Below are 14957 nucleotides of genomic sequence, written 5' to 3'. Positions count from 1 at the left end.
GTCGCTTTTGAATTGGCTTTGTTACGGGATGACGGTGCTGTATCAATGAAGCTTTATTTGTAAAATGTCATGTAAAGTTAATCAACCCGGTACGATGGAAACGATGACTTGAGCATGCATGCGCGTATGTGTGTGTGTGTGCGAGGTGTAGTTTAGTGACACCATTGGAACTGTGTCCAGCCGGCGAGGGTGTAGGGAGAGAGCCTTTAGCTTGAAAAGTTGGCAACTTCCATTACTATCAATCATTCTGCCCTCCGGATGGGCCATGGGCGGATGGACGGTGATGGAGTGTGTGAGGCGTTCTACTGGCACGGTGAGGCCAAAGTAACGCTGCGGGCGAGGTTTTTGGCGAAAGACTTTGCGCCGCTATTAGTGGAACATGGCACCTAAATGAGGGTGAAAGTTTAATTAGTTCTAGAGCGGTGTGTCTGTGGACCTGGCGATGGGTCAGCTGTTTTAGCATTTTATATGGCAGAAAAGTTGAACCTTCTGAAATTGAAGCGAAATGGTGTTAAAAGAAGAAAAAAGTAAGCTAATGCAATAGTTTGGAGGTTTTTTGTGTGTGTCCTAGATGGGATTCAGTTGTGTCCTTTTTGTATCGAATGAGAACGAACAGGTCACACATCCACTTTTTAATGTTTGAGCATTAATTTGCATGTGCTGCTGATGAAGTCATAAATCAGTTGGTGTGTGTGTGTTTTGCACATGAATGAAATCTACCTAGTGGGGTCACTGTCTCAGTGAGGCTATCAGTTGCAATTTTCAGTCAAGATGAAAGTGTGGAGTAATTGTTGAAAACAGTCAAATAACTTTACAGATTTTTACAGGGAAAATTAAGGAGAATTAAAGGAATTGTTTGCAATTTTGTTCAATGGGCTATAGTTATTGACTCAGGCTCAAAACAGTAGATGTGTGAATAGTATGAAGATATATAGAATAGTATGAAATGCAACAAATCAGCTGGCAGCAATGGGCTGTTGGCCGAACTGTTCAAGATGGGTTCGAAGAGGATTTCCGCCATCATGCATCGGCTGATTGTTAAGATTTGGGATCAGGAAGAACTACCGGATGAATGGAAACAGGGTGTCAAACACCCGGTATACAAAAAGGGCGACAGATCCTGTCCTGCCTATAAGATCCTGTCCCGAATACTCTTCTGCAGACTGGAGCCCCTTGCTACAGATTTCGTCGGAAGCTACCAAGCTGGATTTGTAGGAGGCAAATCGACAACCGACCAAATCTTCACTATACGTCAGATCCTCCAAAAATGCCGGGAGCACCAGATCCCTACACACCACCTGTTCATTGACTTCAAGGCGGCCTACGATACCATAGATCGAACCAAACTATGGAGCACCATGCAGCAGTGCGGATTCCCTGGGAAGCTGGTACGGCTGCTAAAGGCCATTATGGACGGGATGCAGTGCAAGGTGAGAGTTTCGAGCATGCTGTCGGAATCGTTCGAATCTCACTGGGGTCTGAGGCAAGGGGACGAACTTTCCTGTTTGTTGTTCAACATCGCTGTGGAGGGTGTCATGCGAAGCGCGGGCTTCGACATCCGGGGCACGATTTTCACCTGATCTCTCTAATTCCTTGGCTTCACGGATTACATCGACATCATCGGACGGACAACTGCGGTGGTGTGTGAGGCATGCACCCGACTGAAACGCGAGGCCAATAGAATTGAATGGAGCATCGACGAAGACAAAATACCTGCTTGCCGGAGGCTCGGACCGTGATAGAGCCCGACTCGGAAGCAGAGTATCAGTTGACGGTGACGATCTCGAGGTGGTAACTTCGGACAACAACTTAAGCAGCGAAATCCGAAGGCGCATTGTTCAGGCGAATCGTGCCTAATACGGACACCACAAACTCCTGCGATCCAGAAGACTCCAACAACACACAAAATGCACGATTTACCGCCCCTTGATACCTCCGGTAGTCCTCTACGGGTACGAGTCTTGGAGTATGCTGACGGAGGACGCCAATGCACTCGCCATTTTCGAACGGCAGGTGCTAAGGATACGTTGGCTGGGGCACGTGATGAGGATGCCAGACTCATGTCCCACCAAGAAGGTGCTTGTCAGCGACTCGTTCGGCACGAGGCGTAGAGGAGCACGGCGAGCTCGTTGGCTGGATCAAGTGGAGTCTAAGCTGTCGGAGATCGGATGCAGCCTTGGATGGAGGACTGCAGCCCTAGATCAGGTTTCCTGGAAACTGATTGAAGACCTGGCTATGTCGACGCAGGTCAAGAAGAAGAAAAAGTTTGAAGATGTTCAAGAAGATGGATATATGATCTTCCATTCTTGAGAATAGAGATCCTTGTGTTCTGCGTCTCGATCACAAAAAAACCTTAAACTTTTCGACAAAAAAACTGACAAAATGTTCCGATGTTTTGTGCGCTCACTCTGCCATCGCTGGTGGTTGGTCCACAGGGATGCTCGTCGACTACACATGGTTGAAATTTGAAAGCTTCATCAGATTATTTACGGTATGACGAGAATATGGATTGAACTCTGAGAAATAGTTTCGTATGGTCTGTTCAATCCATGCCACAAAAAAAAAAAACGGCTTATGAGTCACACTTTGTGCGGGTCAAATATGATCAGTGAAATATCTAAAAGACTTTGACACTTCTGGAGAAGGGAAAGCCTTTAGAGTGGACGCCTGATTATATAGATTATATGGATCAAAACCTTTTGTAGGATGATGGGTCGTCATTTTGTGAAGTAGGTTCAATATTCAATGTTTATTAGGAAAATCATTAAATTGCATTTCTATGATTGTAAAGCTGAGCGTAGAGCACTCTTTTGCATATCTTTCTATTCGTTCCTTCCAGATTTATCATAAAATGAAATAAATATGCAAAAATCCCCAAAAAAACAGCCACCCCGCACTAAACGCCACTCCCCATATAAAGCAGCTTACGGTAGTAAGAAATTTATTCACTCTGGAAAATGCGTAACGCACAACCCCGCACACCGCCATTGCAACAAATGAATCGTCTTTTTCACACCTTCAATCCGTTTAAGGAAATTGGGGAGCCCGAATAAGACACCCAGTCATCCCAACATCGCAATGGGCCTAATACCAACCCTCCCAGCAACTGCGCACGTAAGTGGATGAAATTACTTTTTATTCATTTCATTTCCTTCGTGCTGCTTCCTTACGGGAAAACACTTTCCAGCAGAGTATGGTTAAGAAGAAGAGGTGCCAAAAGAAGGTTAATGGAAGGTGCAATAATAATAAGGACGAAAATCTGTCCTTCCATTGTTAAGCGGATCCGTAACACATTTCCCTGGTGTGGGGCGATGCTGTACATTGGGGCCGGATTGTACACCGAGAGCATCGAGTCATCGAGTCACTCTCACTATCGTCTGGGGACACATTCTTTTTGCAGGATTTCAACCCACTGCCACTGTCGCCAAGACCGAACGCACGCGTAATAACAACAAACACCTCCTCGCCCTCCCCCAACCCTCAAAAAAAAAGCTCATCGAAAAGCGGTCTCGAAACGACCCACATCTCTTGTCGCCTGCCAGCTCTAATGAAGCAACAAACTCCAACCGTGGAAGGCCCCGGGGAAGATGCCATGGGAAAGAAATTTATTGTCACGATCGTTATCTGAGCCATGTTGTCGAGTTGGTTTGAAGTTTGGCAGGCTAGAAGCCCACCCTGATGATGGGCTACTGCGATCATTTCACAAACAATGCCACGTAAATGTGGCTCATCTAGCGTCACGGTTTCCTATCGGCACGGGGAAATCGTCCCTTTGTCGGTGTAAGACGCGTGCCGCGTCCTGGGCGCGTTGTCAGTGGCGGTTTGTTTTCGCTCCCGCGCTGCCCTGGCGGAAGATGGGTAATTTATTAATGCAAATTGGGATAAATTTAGGTCAACGAATTCATAGTTGCCAATGTCCGGGTGTCGTTCCGATCCGGTGCAATCGTTAGCGTACGATCCGGTCGGGTGGTGGTCGCGATAGGTTCATAAATAGCTTCCCGGAACTGTTTTCCCCGGGGTGGAGTACGCGCGCGTACGCGCAACAATCGGTAAACGTGAATGGTCTTTGCCAAGAAGTGTGTACAGTGACGCAAACGGAAATCTGGACACCTTAAAATATTTTTTTCTTCTAACTTGGGACTAAACAATTATGACTCCTTTTTATATTAATCTAGAAATTCTGCTCATTTTTAGTGATAAGTGAAGTGAAGTAACCGGATAATAAAAAGTTGAAGAAAATTTTCCTCATAGGTGAGCAATTGTTGGATTTCAAAGTGTACGGATTTTCGTTTAAGTCACTGTACTTAAGTTGTAGATGAAATGGATATTTTCTCCGTGATGCAAGACTTGTTACACATTAGGGACTTGCAAAATTTATTGCACAGAATCGTTAGTATTACAATAATGAAATATTATTTTTTTATATTTTGTATTTAGACATAAAAAAAGAATAAGAGCATGATTTCAACTACGGTGTGTACTATAACTTGACAAGCTTTTATAAAACATTACAAATAAATTAATCAAAGAGTTCTTTCGAAATAGATCACAGTTATTTACTAACTGTTTATGCTGAAATGAGATGTATTTTTTCCTATGTCCAATATTACTGTGCTTTGAAATTGTGTATTAACTTTAAGAATGCATTCGTTTTTCCTAATTCAACTCATAACATTACACTTTTCTTGCCTAACCTTCTCAAAACGAAGACCATGTCGCGGGCTCTTCGCAGATGGAAACCATCACCAACATACTGCTCAACGCTCGCAGCCATTTCCAGTCTAAGGAAACAAACCGAACCTGCACATCCACACACAAATAAAAAACGCATCGCCATCCGCTTTCTTTCATCTTACACACCGCACCGGCAAAATGCAAATGGTCGTTTTGCTCGAATTAGCATATTACACAACGGAGCGCTCCAAAAATGGATTGCTTCCGCCGACGGTACATGTGGATAGTGTGACACCTTCTACATGCACCCTACACGATGGTAGGTTAGAAATAGACAAACCAGCTGCACTTTCCCTACACTCACAATGAAACGGTGAACGTGAAATACGAGCTAGCGCACCATAATTGTCCCCATCGTGCCGCGTGTGCAAGAGAGTCGGTATCGGTTGGAAAAAGCACACGTAGACAAACCCTCACCCAGTTGAAATGTGTTCCTTCTGAAGAATTGTGTGCTTGAGTGATTGAATAGAAAAGCAGGAACACTACACATTGCGAAACGACGGTGCAACATACGAAACGAAAACGGGACACGATTTATCCTTCGTTTGCTACCGGCAAGATTGACTGATTGACAAGACAAACTTTTTCCTGAAAATTTTTAGTTCTTAGCGCATACGGAAATAGTTACTGGACCACAAATTCGAGCTTTGTGCATTTTGCAGAGATTGGCTTTCGAACGTCAAAGCTGAATCTTACCTTCAGGAGAAATATCAGTAGCCTTTCAATGTCTACACATTGAACTGGAAACGATTTTCCAAAAGTGTGCTCATTTCATGCATGACTTCCTGGTTGATTTATACCATTGTGAAGGCAAAAACAATCTGTTGGGAGTACAAATACCATTAAAAAGGTACTTGCTGGTATGAGTTTTTGTTGCTGTATTATTTCCCATTACGTTTATCTTTCGTTTGCTTGTGCTTGTGACGTGTCTTGCTGTGGGTGAGAGGAAACTTTTGGCAAGATCAGTGCAAGAAAAGTTCTCTGTGCTTGGTAGGTCGTTTTTTTCCATAATGGTATAAGCGGAAGCAGTAATATCAACAAGAGTTCGTAAATACGACTTTTTACATTGAGCTCTTGACATATGGGGCAGATGAAAATAGAAAATCATTTCCATGGTATAGTGGTTTCTAATAAGTGCGGTTTGGTTTGGAGAAAAATTCAACAGTAGGGTTAAATTTTTCTCGAATTATTCATTTGGGAACCAGTCAACAAGCCACATTTAGGTATGGTAGGGAATTTTATTCTATGGAATCATTTGATGGTAGGGATATGTTTAGGGAAAAAGTATTTTAAGAATAAATTAACTGCGAAGTAGTCTTTTATCATTATGCCTTTAGCAACATTACGGTTAAGTCGGCCAATTCGTTCTTGCGGAATAAAAAAATAACACTCTTACTAAAAGACACGAGTTTTGGTTGATAAACTCTTTTCCTATAAGTAGCGAATTTTCACCTAGGACGACGACCAATTTTCTATCATTAACTTGTTTGTAGCTAGAGTTTCCAGAAGAAATCTGCGATAAATAGCGTACGGTTTTATGGTGTAATGAGCTCCAACACAGTTCAAACATCCTTTTCACACGATATTCTTATGTACGATAAACTTAATGATAAATAACTCGTCTACGGAGACTTTAAACTAATTCAGGCAGTGAAAACGCATCAAGGGCAAAGTTCTTTTTGAAATTGTTCATAGCAGAACCTTTTCTTTTCTTTGTGCCACACTCTCCGAACCCAGTTTGAAACGCAGGTGGCAGAGCGATGGAACTAAATTTTCACTCTAAAACCTTTTACGGCACCGAAAACAGCATAGAGACGGAGTAGCGCACTAAGATGCGGGCAGCCAGTCGGTCAGTCTACAGCCTGAGGAAACATCTCACCTCAAAAACCTGTCGCGACGGTCGAAGCTGGGACTGTATCTTTATAGTCCCAGTACTCACATACGCCTCTGAGACATGGACCCTGTCCAAAACAAGACGAAGCCCTCTTAGCCGCGTTCGAGAGGAAGATGGTCAGACGGATTGTTGGTTCCGTATGTGTGGAAGGATAATGGAGGAGCCACTACAACGACGAGCTGTACGAACTGTATGACGACCTCACCGTCGTGCAGCGAATTAGGCTCGCCAGGCTCCGATAGGCTGGCCATGTGATACGCATGGCACCGGACGATCCAGCTCAGAAAGTCCTTTTAGGGCGTCCACACGGACAGAGCAGGTGCGGTAGGCCCAGATTGAGGTGGAATGATCCGCCATCAAGGCCGGGATAACGGATTGGTGGGCGACGGCGCGGAACCTAGAGTGGTCCCGGATTCTGCTGCGGAAGGCCAACAAATAAACCCCTTGCGGGGGGTTTTTTTAATTTTATTTAATTTTATTTCCTTAACTAGTAATTGGTGATCGACAAATGAGTTTCCTTCGTGGCACGTGCATAAGCCATAGGAAGGTACAAATCGATAAAAAATTTTTTTTTTTCATTCAAGCAATCGAAACCAAATAATGATTAAGATGAATCGAAAGATACAAACAGAGCCTTTCATATAATCAGAATTTAACGATGTTTTTTTATGTCTTAGGAGAGAGTTAGAATAGTGTTATACTTTCTTGTTAGCTAGCATTTGTTTTACTTTTGATTTTCTTCAAATTTTACAAAATTATTATAACACTCAACAGTTCAACTTATCTCAAAAGGACGAGGGCAGTAGAATTGTCTGTCTCATGAAAAAAATATTACTTTAAATAATTACACTGCATGCAGAAACCTTTCGGGTTTTATTTTATTGTTGTGCAATTACCTGTTGGTTGCAATATTGAGCTTCTCGGTAGGTAGCAAGTGGATGTGCCTGAGGAAGAAAGAAATAGAATAGTGTCAATTAAACACATGGCAAATCGATGGGCTTGTGGAGTTGAATTGAATAATTTGCAATACAATAGATTGCTTATAATAAATTATTAAGAGCAAACCAGATATCGTTTAAAGAGCTCAAATTAATTTAAGTCTGTTATAAAATAAAATTTCTGATAAAAGGTGCACGTATCACATCCCATCTGGATCGTATCCCCATTTGCATATCAAAAATGCGAGGAATGAAAGGTCACATCCTCTTGAGTTTGTTGAGCTTAAAAAGCCTTGAAATTTGCTAAATCTTTACTTGAAAACACACCTTATCATCTGCAAGACTTAAAAAAAAGCATCTTATTGATACAATTTAATGTCTTATAATGTTATTTGATTGTCATGACGTGACATACGTTGCAAGTCGTTGGTCGATTGTATTTTCGTTTCGATGGTAGACTTCTTAAACTGCTTATAGCTGCTGCTAAGGTTTAACTGCTTCAGCATGTAAGGTTTAAGGTAAAAAATAAAAAAAATAAATGTTGCCTTCGCTCTGCTTCCTATTATCATGGGAATTAAATTTTTCTCAAACAGCTTTTGAAGTTGGTTTATAGATCGTTAAATTTGATACGAATGTTAACAACGAGCTTTGCAAAAAAAACCCACCTTATGCATCACAATAAGATACCGTAAACGAATCCAATGTGTTGCAAAAGACTGACGAATCCGTACAGACTCTCTTATTCGGAAACAAATGATCATAAAAATGAAATGTGCTTTACGAACGAAGCTTTTTCTTTTCCATTTTTGTTGACCGAACAATAATTGCCCCAAGATCTGTGAAGCTTCTACTTACGCAAACAAGCTTTTCATGCCTGTGTTCCGAACACAGAACATTCACACACACACACACTTAGCAAACTACCTACCCACGCATCCCCAAAAACTTATTGCGTATTCCTCTAGAGAATGCTGGTATTTTGCCAGAACGCAAAAAGGTCATCCCATGCACGAACGCAACAATGTGCAGTGACCGTACCAAAGGCTCTGCTGGTAGGTCCTGGATTTGTTTCTCCGAAAACAGTACCCCATTTTCCTTCTCTCACTCTCTCTCTCTCTCTCGCTCTTGCGCTTTCACCACCCCAAACGTCACCCAGGGAACGATCGTCATAAAATCCGCACCAAAGCTTTTTGGTTATCTCCTCTTTTTTATTTCTTGAGCAGTTTCTGTAGCTGTAAGCTTCCATGAAAGTGACCAGCAGTAAAGCTTGCGTTAAGCGACCCACAGCCGGCCAACGCTTGCCAGGCTTGTTAGGGAACGTCGGCAGGCTTAGTGTGACGGTACTTACGGGCTCTCGCTTTTAAGAACTTGAGCAGATCAGAAAGTACAGGAAAAAACCTTTCCCGAAAAGCATCCAACACACAAACATGGCCAGGAGAAACATTGGAAGTAAAAATGATTAAACGTTGTAATAAAGCGTACAGCGTTCTAGGGTTTTTGTCTGTGTGTGTAGTGTAGGGAAAAAGAAAAGTCCCAAGTCCCTGAACGTTTCCATCGCCAAAGTGACCATGGCTGTGCTTAAGATTAGAGTAGAATTTCTTTTGAATTTGCTTAAAGTCATCCATCATCAGCTTAATGACGCTGAAGAGGCTCCCACAGTCTTACCGCAGTGGTGTGCAGGTTAACTACTTACACACGAACGGGCACATACATATCTAGAATGATTACTTGTTTCTGCAATGGATCAGACATTAATGCAAAGTAAAGCTTACTTAAATCCCTCAAGGAAACGATTCAGGTTATGGATAGTTGTTTCTATTTACCGGTTCGGTTTTTTTTTTGCTACTGTTCTGTGTATTCCGAAGGCACTTTTTCATCTTACGAAAGCTTGAACATCTTTTTTCTCTTCCTCTGAAACACATGTTGTCCATCATTCAGCATAAATGTTTATCATTTTTTGCATCTGATGCTGAATGCTATTTTGTTGCTGTTATTCCAGCCATCGATCGCAAGGAAATAACACGCACACTTACACCCAGGAAGTGGATCATCTTCCACATCCCCTGTGGGGCCCGGTCAGTCAGTAGAATGGCGCTTGCGAATCAGCAGGGAGAGAGTGCAAAAAAAAAAAAATATACATACCCACGGAAACTGCGTATGACCCGAAATGGTCCAAAATTTCCTGCGGGATGGCCAACGGTGCTGAAGAAAATTGATTGACTACATTATTCAATATGGCAGCGTGCAATTTCTCTTCACAGTCTGGCCACACGCTCCCCTGGGGAAGGTAGCAAACCGTATGAAATGAATGTGTTTGATATGAATGTTCTGTGTTTTTTTTTTCTTTCGGTCAAAATTGATGGGTTTGCGTTTGCATGGAGCGCTGAAGGAATGTTGTTATTTTACAAAATGTTGTCAAAGTTTGCAATCAGCATTAGGTGTAATGACTTTGGACATAAGTCGCTATTATAGAACCACACATTATAGCTGTTTGTTGTTTTGGGGTGCGGAGAAGTCGGAAGAGTTGGTCAAGACGAGCATCAAGAGAGTAGCAGAGAGAAGAGAGTAGCAGAAAAGCTTTTACCGAAAATTGTTAGTAAGCGTAATGTCTGGAAAGGATATTTGGCACTTTGGTGAATTGCATGGCATTTTATAAAATGTCTATATTTGTTATAAATTGCTTATTGGTCTTTAAGGCTCCTGGATGGAAGGATAACGAATTCAGTCCCTTAATGCCCTTCAGAGAGATCTAACGAATATGCTTATAAAATAACAAAAGTCATACAAATAGTTAACATATTTTTTTTATTATTCAAACAATCAGACACGCTTTAAGAACCAAATTTTATAAATAATTAAAGTTCGATGTTCAATTTAGGTTTTAAGTTACAGTTTTTAAGTTATTCTAGTAAGTTAAGCCTACATGAACGAATGTGAAAACCCTCGAACGGAAAAGTAGCGAAAAACGAGTAGTTTCAAAACCCTTAACCGATAAACATATTCACATCAACGTATCAATGCATAACACCAATGCAGTCAAAACTGATACGAAAAGGAAAAAAACCTCAACCATCCTTACGACCACGTAGTGATGGATAACCAACAAAACATCGTCTAAATGGGGTTTGCTTTGTACATCGCCACCCATTCACCCAAATGCTTAAGACCTCAAAATGATGCCAAAGGTTACGGCTACGTTCGTGGTGGTGAGCGCTGGTCATAGAATGTAAATGTTCCTATTGACCTCGCCGTAATTCTTTTCCCCAAACTGCACCTCTGATGGAAAGTGTGTGGGCTCCCCCCACAAGGAAACATGTACATTGTGGGAAAGAGTTCTTTCGTTCCATTCCCAAAAAAAAACCTCTTTTTCATGGGGGAGGATCGGTGGAACTCGATGGAACATTGCTGGGTGGGTAGAGGAGAAATGCTAGGGAAGGCGGCAGACGAACGGGTTGTAGCAAGAAGGAAAAGTAAAAGTTGATCCGTATTTGAATAAATCCTGTGAGGCGATCCGGGCCTTTGACCTTTTCCGAATTCGGAAACGAATGTTGACCTGCTGATCCGTACAAAATTTGAATGTGTGTGTGTGTGAGGAAGACTGTTTTGTAGTATGTACGTTTGTATGCAAGGTGCTCTTTTTCATTTGAAGCAGGAAAGGAAAGATGAATTCCATCTTTTCACCATGCATTTTTAGAAACAGTTCCAAATCTATCGATTTATGTGGATACGTTTGATGAGATTTTTCCCCATATCCTTGAGATGTGCATTTGTGTGAGTCCACTGGTGGAAAAGGATCGATAATATCGAGATAAATTTAAAAAAACACCCACTATCGTAGTGAAAATAAAGCTTATTGAGTTGTGAGGATTATGAATCGCCACCGTTTTAGGTTAGGGCCAGCAGGAAACCCACGTAAACACGTAATAAACGCTATCTTAACAACGATGACGCAACGAGACGGAAACCCCTTTTTATCTGTATTAGTACATAGAGCAAAATAAAAAAAAAAACGATCACTACCTTAAAAGTGAAAAAGATGGAGCGAGTGCAGGAAGAGAAAGCCTGAGCAAAAGCAAAGCACAGACCAAACGACGAGTGGTTGTGGAAATGTATTAATAAATTTTCATTAAAAATAAACAAAGCCGATTCTGCCGGATGAAATTTATTGTTTCTGCACCGCCATAAAATCGGTTGAAATATGCGTCCAGTGTTGGACGGTTGTGTTCGGCCGTTCGTTTGGAGATCTTTTGCACTTGGCTAGTTGTATGATTCGTGCTCGGTACGGTCCATTGCCGGTCCACAACTGGGAAGCGAAATTCACGCATAGTGTGTGTAAAAGCGCAACAGAAGGAAAGGACGATCGTACAAAAATTGCTGCCCCTAGATAGGCTAAAAAAGAGAGGCTTTTGCCTTTAGGAATGGTTGCGAAAAGCTGAGGGTAAAGAGTTTAGAGAACGGCACGGGACCCAAAGCTTTTCTTGCCCCCAAAATTGCCAAAAATTATTATCAGCAGAATCAGCGAGTTTGGCTCGATATGGCAAAATAAAATTGCCTACTTGGCAGGTAAATGGTCCGAAAGGTGCTGAGGGAATAAGATAACCTGTTTACCGGTTTGCGATCCCGTGAAACTGTCTGTACCTTAATCTGGGTAAGGATATTCTAAAATTTGGCTTTACCTCGTAAAGGACGCAATCAACCGGAAGGTAAAGCCCGGCTTATTAATTAGGCTTTAGATCGTAATCTAGCGGATATTGAGAAAGGTTGGGTCGGAATCGGTTCATAATTATAGGCATAGATTAGAGAAGTTTACAGACACAAAACACGCGCTGTAATTAAATAAAAACAAAATGTATGCAAATGCAGGAGAGTGGTTACGCACAAAAAAAATCAAACGGATTAATTACATCTTATCGGTTCTTAAATCTAACTCAACAAATCAATTCATTTACCTGGCTTTTTTTGCTTCTTCTGTTAGCCACATAAGCGAATTTTCTACTTCAGTAAGCTGATTTAATTAGTTTCCCATTTGCAAAGTGATTTGTGGCCCACAAGTTCAATTCAAAAAGGGAACTGCAGAGAAAGCATGACTTTGATTCTCCACGCCGGAATCGACTATCGATTAAAGAAGCAAGAAACCCATAGCAGAAAACTGCACAAATCCGTCATCCGTAGAACAAACGGTCAAAGAAAAGGGCGAATAACTCACTCTGACATAATGATTGATACTTTCAGCAATGGCCGTGCCACTGCCGGGCACGATTAGAAGTGCTGGGAAATTGTTGAAAGCCACCACAAATGTGCTGTCGGAAACTGGACTTGGTTTGGTTTCCGGTAGTGAGGTTTACTCCAGTGCAAAGGGGAACTAGAAGTTCCGTATCACTTCTTCATAAATCAAGCTTCTGAATCCTTTTGATTTATTTTGCCCAAGACCTCGAGCTACCGCTTTTGGTGATGAGTTGAGGGAAAAGTTTGTATTGTGAAAAGATAGAAAAAGTGAAAGCTAGATTGGAATATTTCCAGCTTGCGTATTATTCTTCTACCTTCCAAATGGTCTTACATTTGAGAGAAAATCGTTTCCCTTACTTTCACAACTTCATCATCATCAGATTCCGCTTTCTTCAGTGCATTTTCATACCACGCTGCCTGCCGAAGGATGTAAAATGGTAGCCGAGCTTTCGAGAGCTTTGCCTACAGGCTGTCGGACCGGAAAAGTTCAACTTTTCCTTTTTGTGCCGAAGGCAGTTAGCTTAAAGGCAGTTTCAGGGCATTTAAGGTAACAAGCACATCGTGGGTCACGCAGGTCATACCACAGGAAAAGTTTTTTTCTGCAGCTGTGAATGAATAGCAAATGTGCACAAAAGAAGGTTTTCTGGAGCAATAGAGGCCCTCAGCAAACCCATTTGCAGGGCTACTCATGGATTTTACACCGTTGTTCAATGAACTTTTATATGAACTTGATTAGTTAACCAAAAAATCTTTACTTCTTCGGATCTGGTGTGTGACTGCTTTAGATGTATTCGCAGTCATGCTAGACCTGAAATATAAGTAAGTTTTACAAGATAATTAGCCTTGGCGATGCTTAAAAATGTGTTGTGACTTCAAGTTCTTTATTTCAATAAAGATGGCTATAATCACAAAACAAACATTTTTTTAAGGGTAGAACTTAAACCATATGTGTTCTAAAAACTGCAGCCATAAGAATAACCCGGCTGCAAAAATAAACTTCCTAGCAATAACATCAGCAACAGCACGTTTAAAGTGTCACTCGTTCCGCAGTGGAAGAAACCTCGTAAAGCAGTAGATTTTCTTTTAATTTGCTCCGCATTTAGTTTCTCATGTGTTGTGGTGTGTGCATTCCCCCCCCCTCCCCTTCCCACCTACTCCCTTTTTTTGCTGTGCCGGAATGTTGGTTGCTAAAAGAAAAGCAAGAACCGACACTATGTTTCCCAACTGTACCGGCAACCGGCCTCCCTGCAGGGAAGACTAATGAATGCATTCATGGTGCACATGCGGCACCAGTGCAGCGGCAGCAGTGTGCAACGGGTTTGCCCGTAATGCAGTGGTCCTATATCGTCCGCTGACGGGTCGGCAGTTCATAACCTCTGGGTTTTTTCGTTTTTCCTTCTGCTCCGTTTTCTACCGTGTTTTGAGAGGAACGCTGCACATATTTCCTTACAGCTAGGGCGTAGTGAGGCGTTGTAGGAGTGAAGTGCGAATTGTGTTGACATACGGTTTGGGAAATTGGGGTTGAGGGCTAGAGGTAGTCAGAGGGCCTAGAGTACAGTCAGCAGGAAAACAACTGTCGGAAGCCTGTATAAGGAAAGGACGTACCATTTTGCAGCACCTTTTTCGCGCGTAGAAACATACCTTCCCGTGTCAACACGTTATGCTAGTTTGGGAAAAGAAAGGAAAAAAAAAATGGGCAAAACAAAGGGTAAAGATTTATTCTTCAGTGCCTCCATTTTAGCATTATATTTTCTGCGGACGACGCGAGCAGCGTATTCGTGCACAGAAACCACTACAGCAAAGTGCACTTAGTACAATCAAAATTTAATTGGATTACGAAACGCAGTAATGGGATAAACGCATTACTCTTGCCGGCTAGTAGAAGCTTCAGCAGCAAAAAAAAGAGCATGCGTTCATCTAGCTCAACTCCATTGACGCCCAGCTCGCGCCAGTAAGGGCGTCGTTTGTAGTACGTTAGGCAGGGCGGTTCGACCTTATCTTGTCCCACCGTTGACTCACTGTATCTGTCAGTCGACGAAAAAGTGCCTTTCACCGACAAATTTCCACAGTCTTAAATGGTGCTGCGTTTCGGTTGCACGCGTTGAAACCTATTCGTCGCCATCACGGCCAAATGACGGCCGCACGGTCGTCGAAACCAAAAGACA

General features: G+C 42.2%; 1 protein-coding gene across 1 annotated transcript in view; it reads right to left on the bottom strand.

Annotated features, from left to right (window-relative positions):
* The window catches only part of LOC126561821 (nucleolar GTP-binding protein 1), a 331194-nt gene that overhangs the window by 158963 nt on the left and 157274 nt on the right, over window positions 1-14957 (bottom strand). The gene's annotated exons all lie outside the window — the stretch shown is intronic.

The sequence above is a fragment of the Anopheles maculipalpis genome, chromosome 3RL, assembly GCF_943734695.1.
Source record: "Anopheles maculipalpis chromosome 3RL, idAnoMacuDA_375_x, whole genome shotgun sequence".
Lineage (NCBI taxonomy): Eukaryota > Metazoa > Arthropoda > Insecta > Diptera > Culicidae > Anopheles > Anopheles maculipalpis.
The sequence above is the reverse complement of the archived record's forward strand: the minus strand, read 5'-3'. Positions and strand labels throughout refer to the sequence as shown.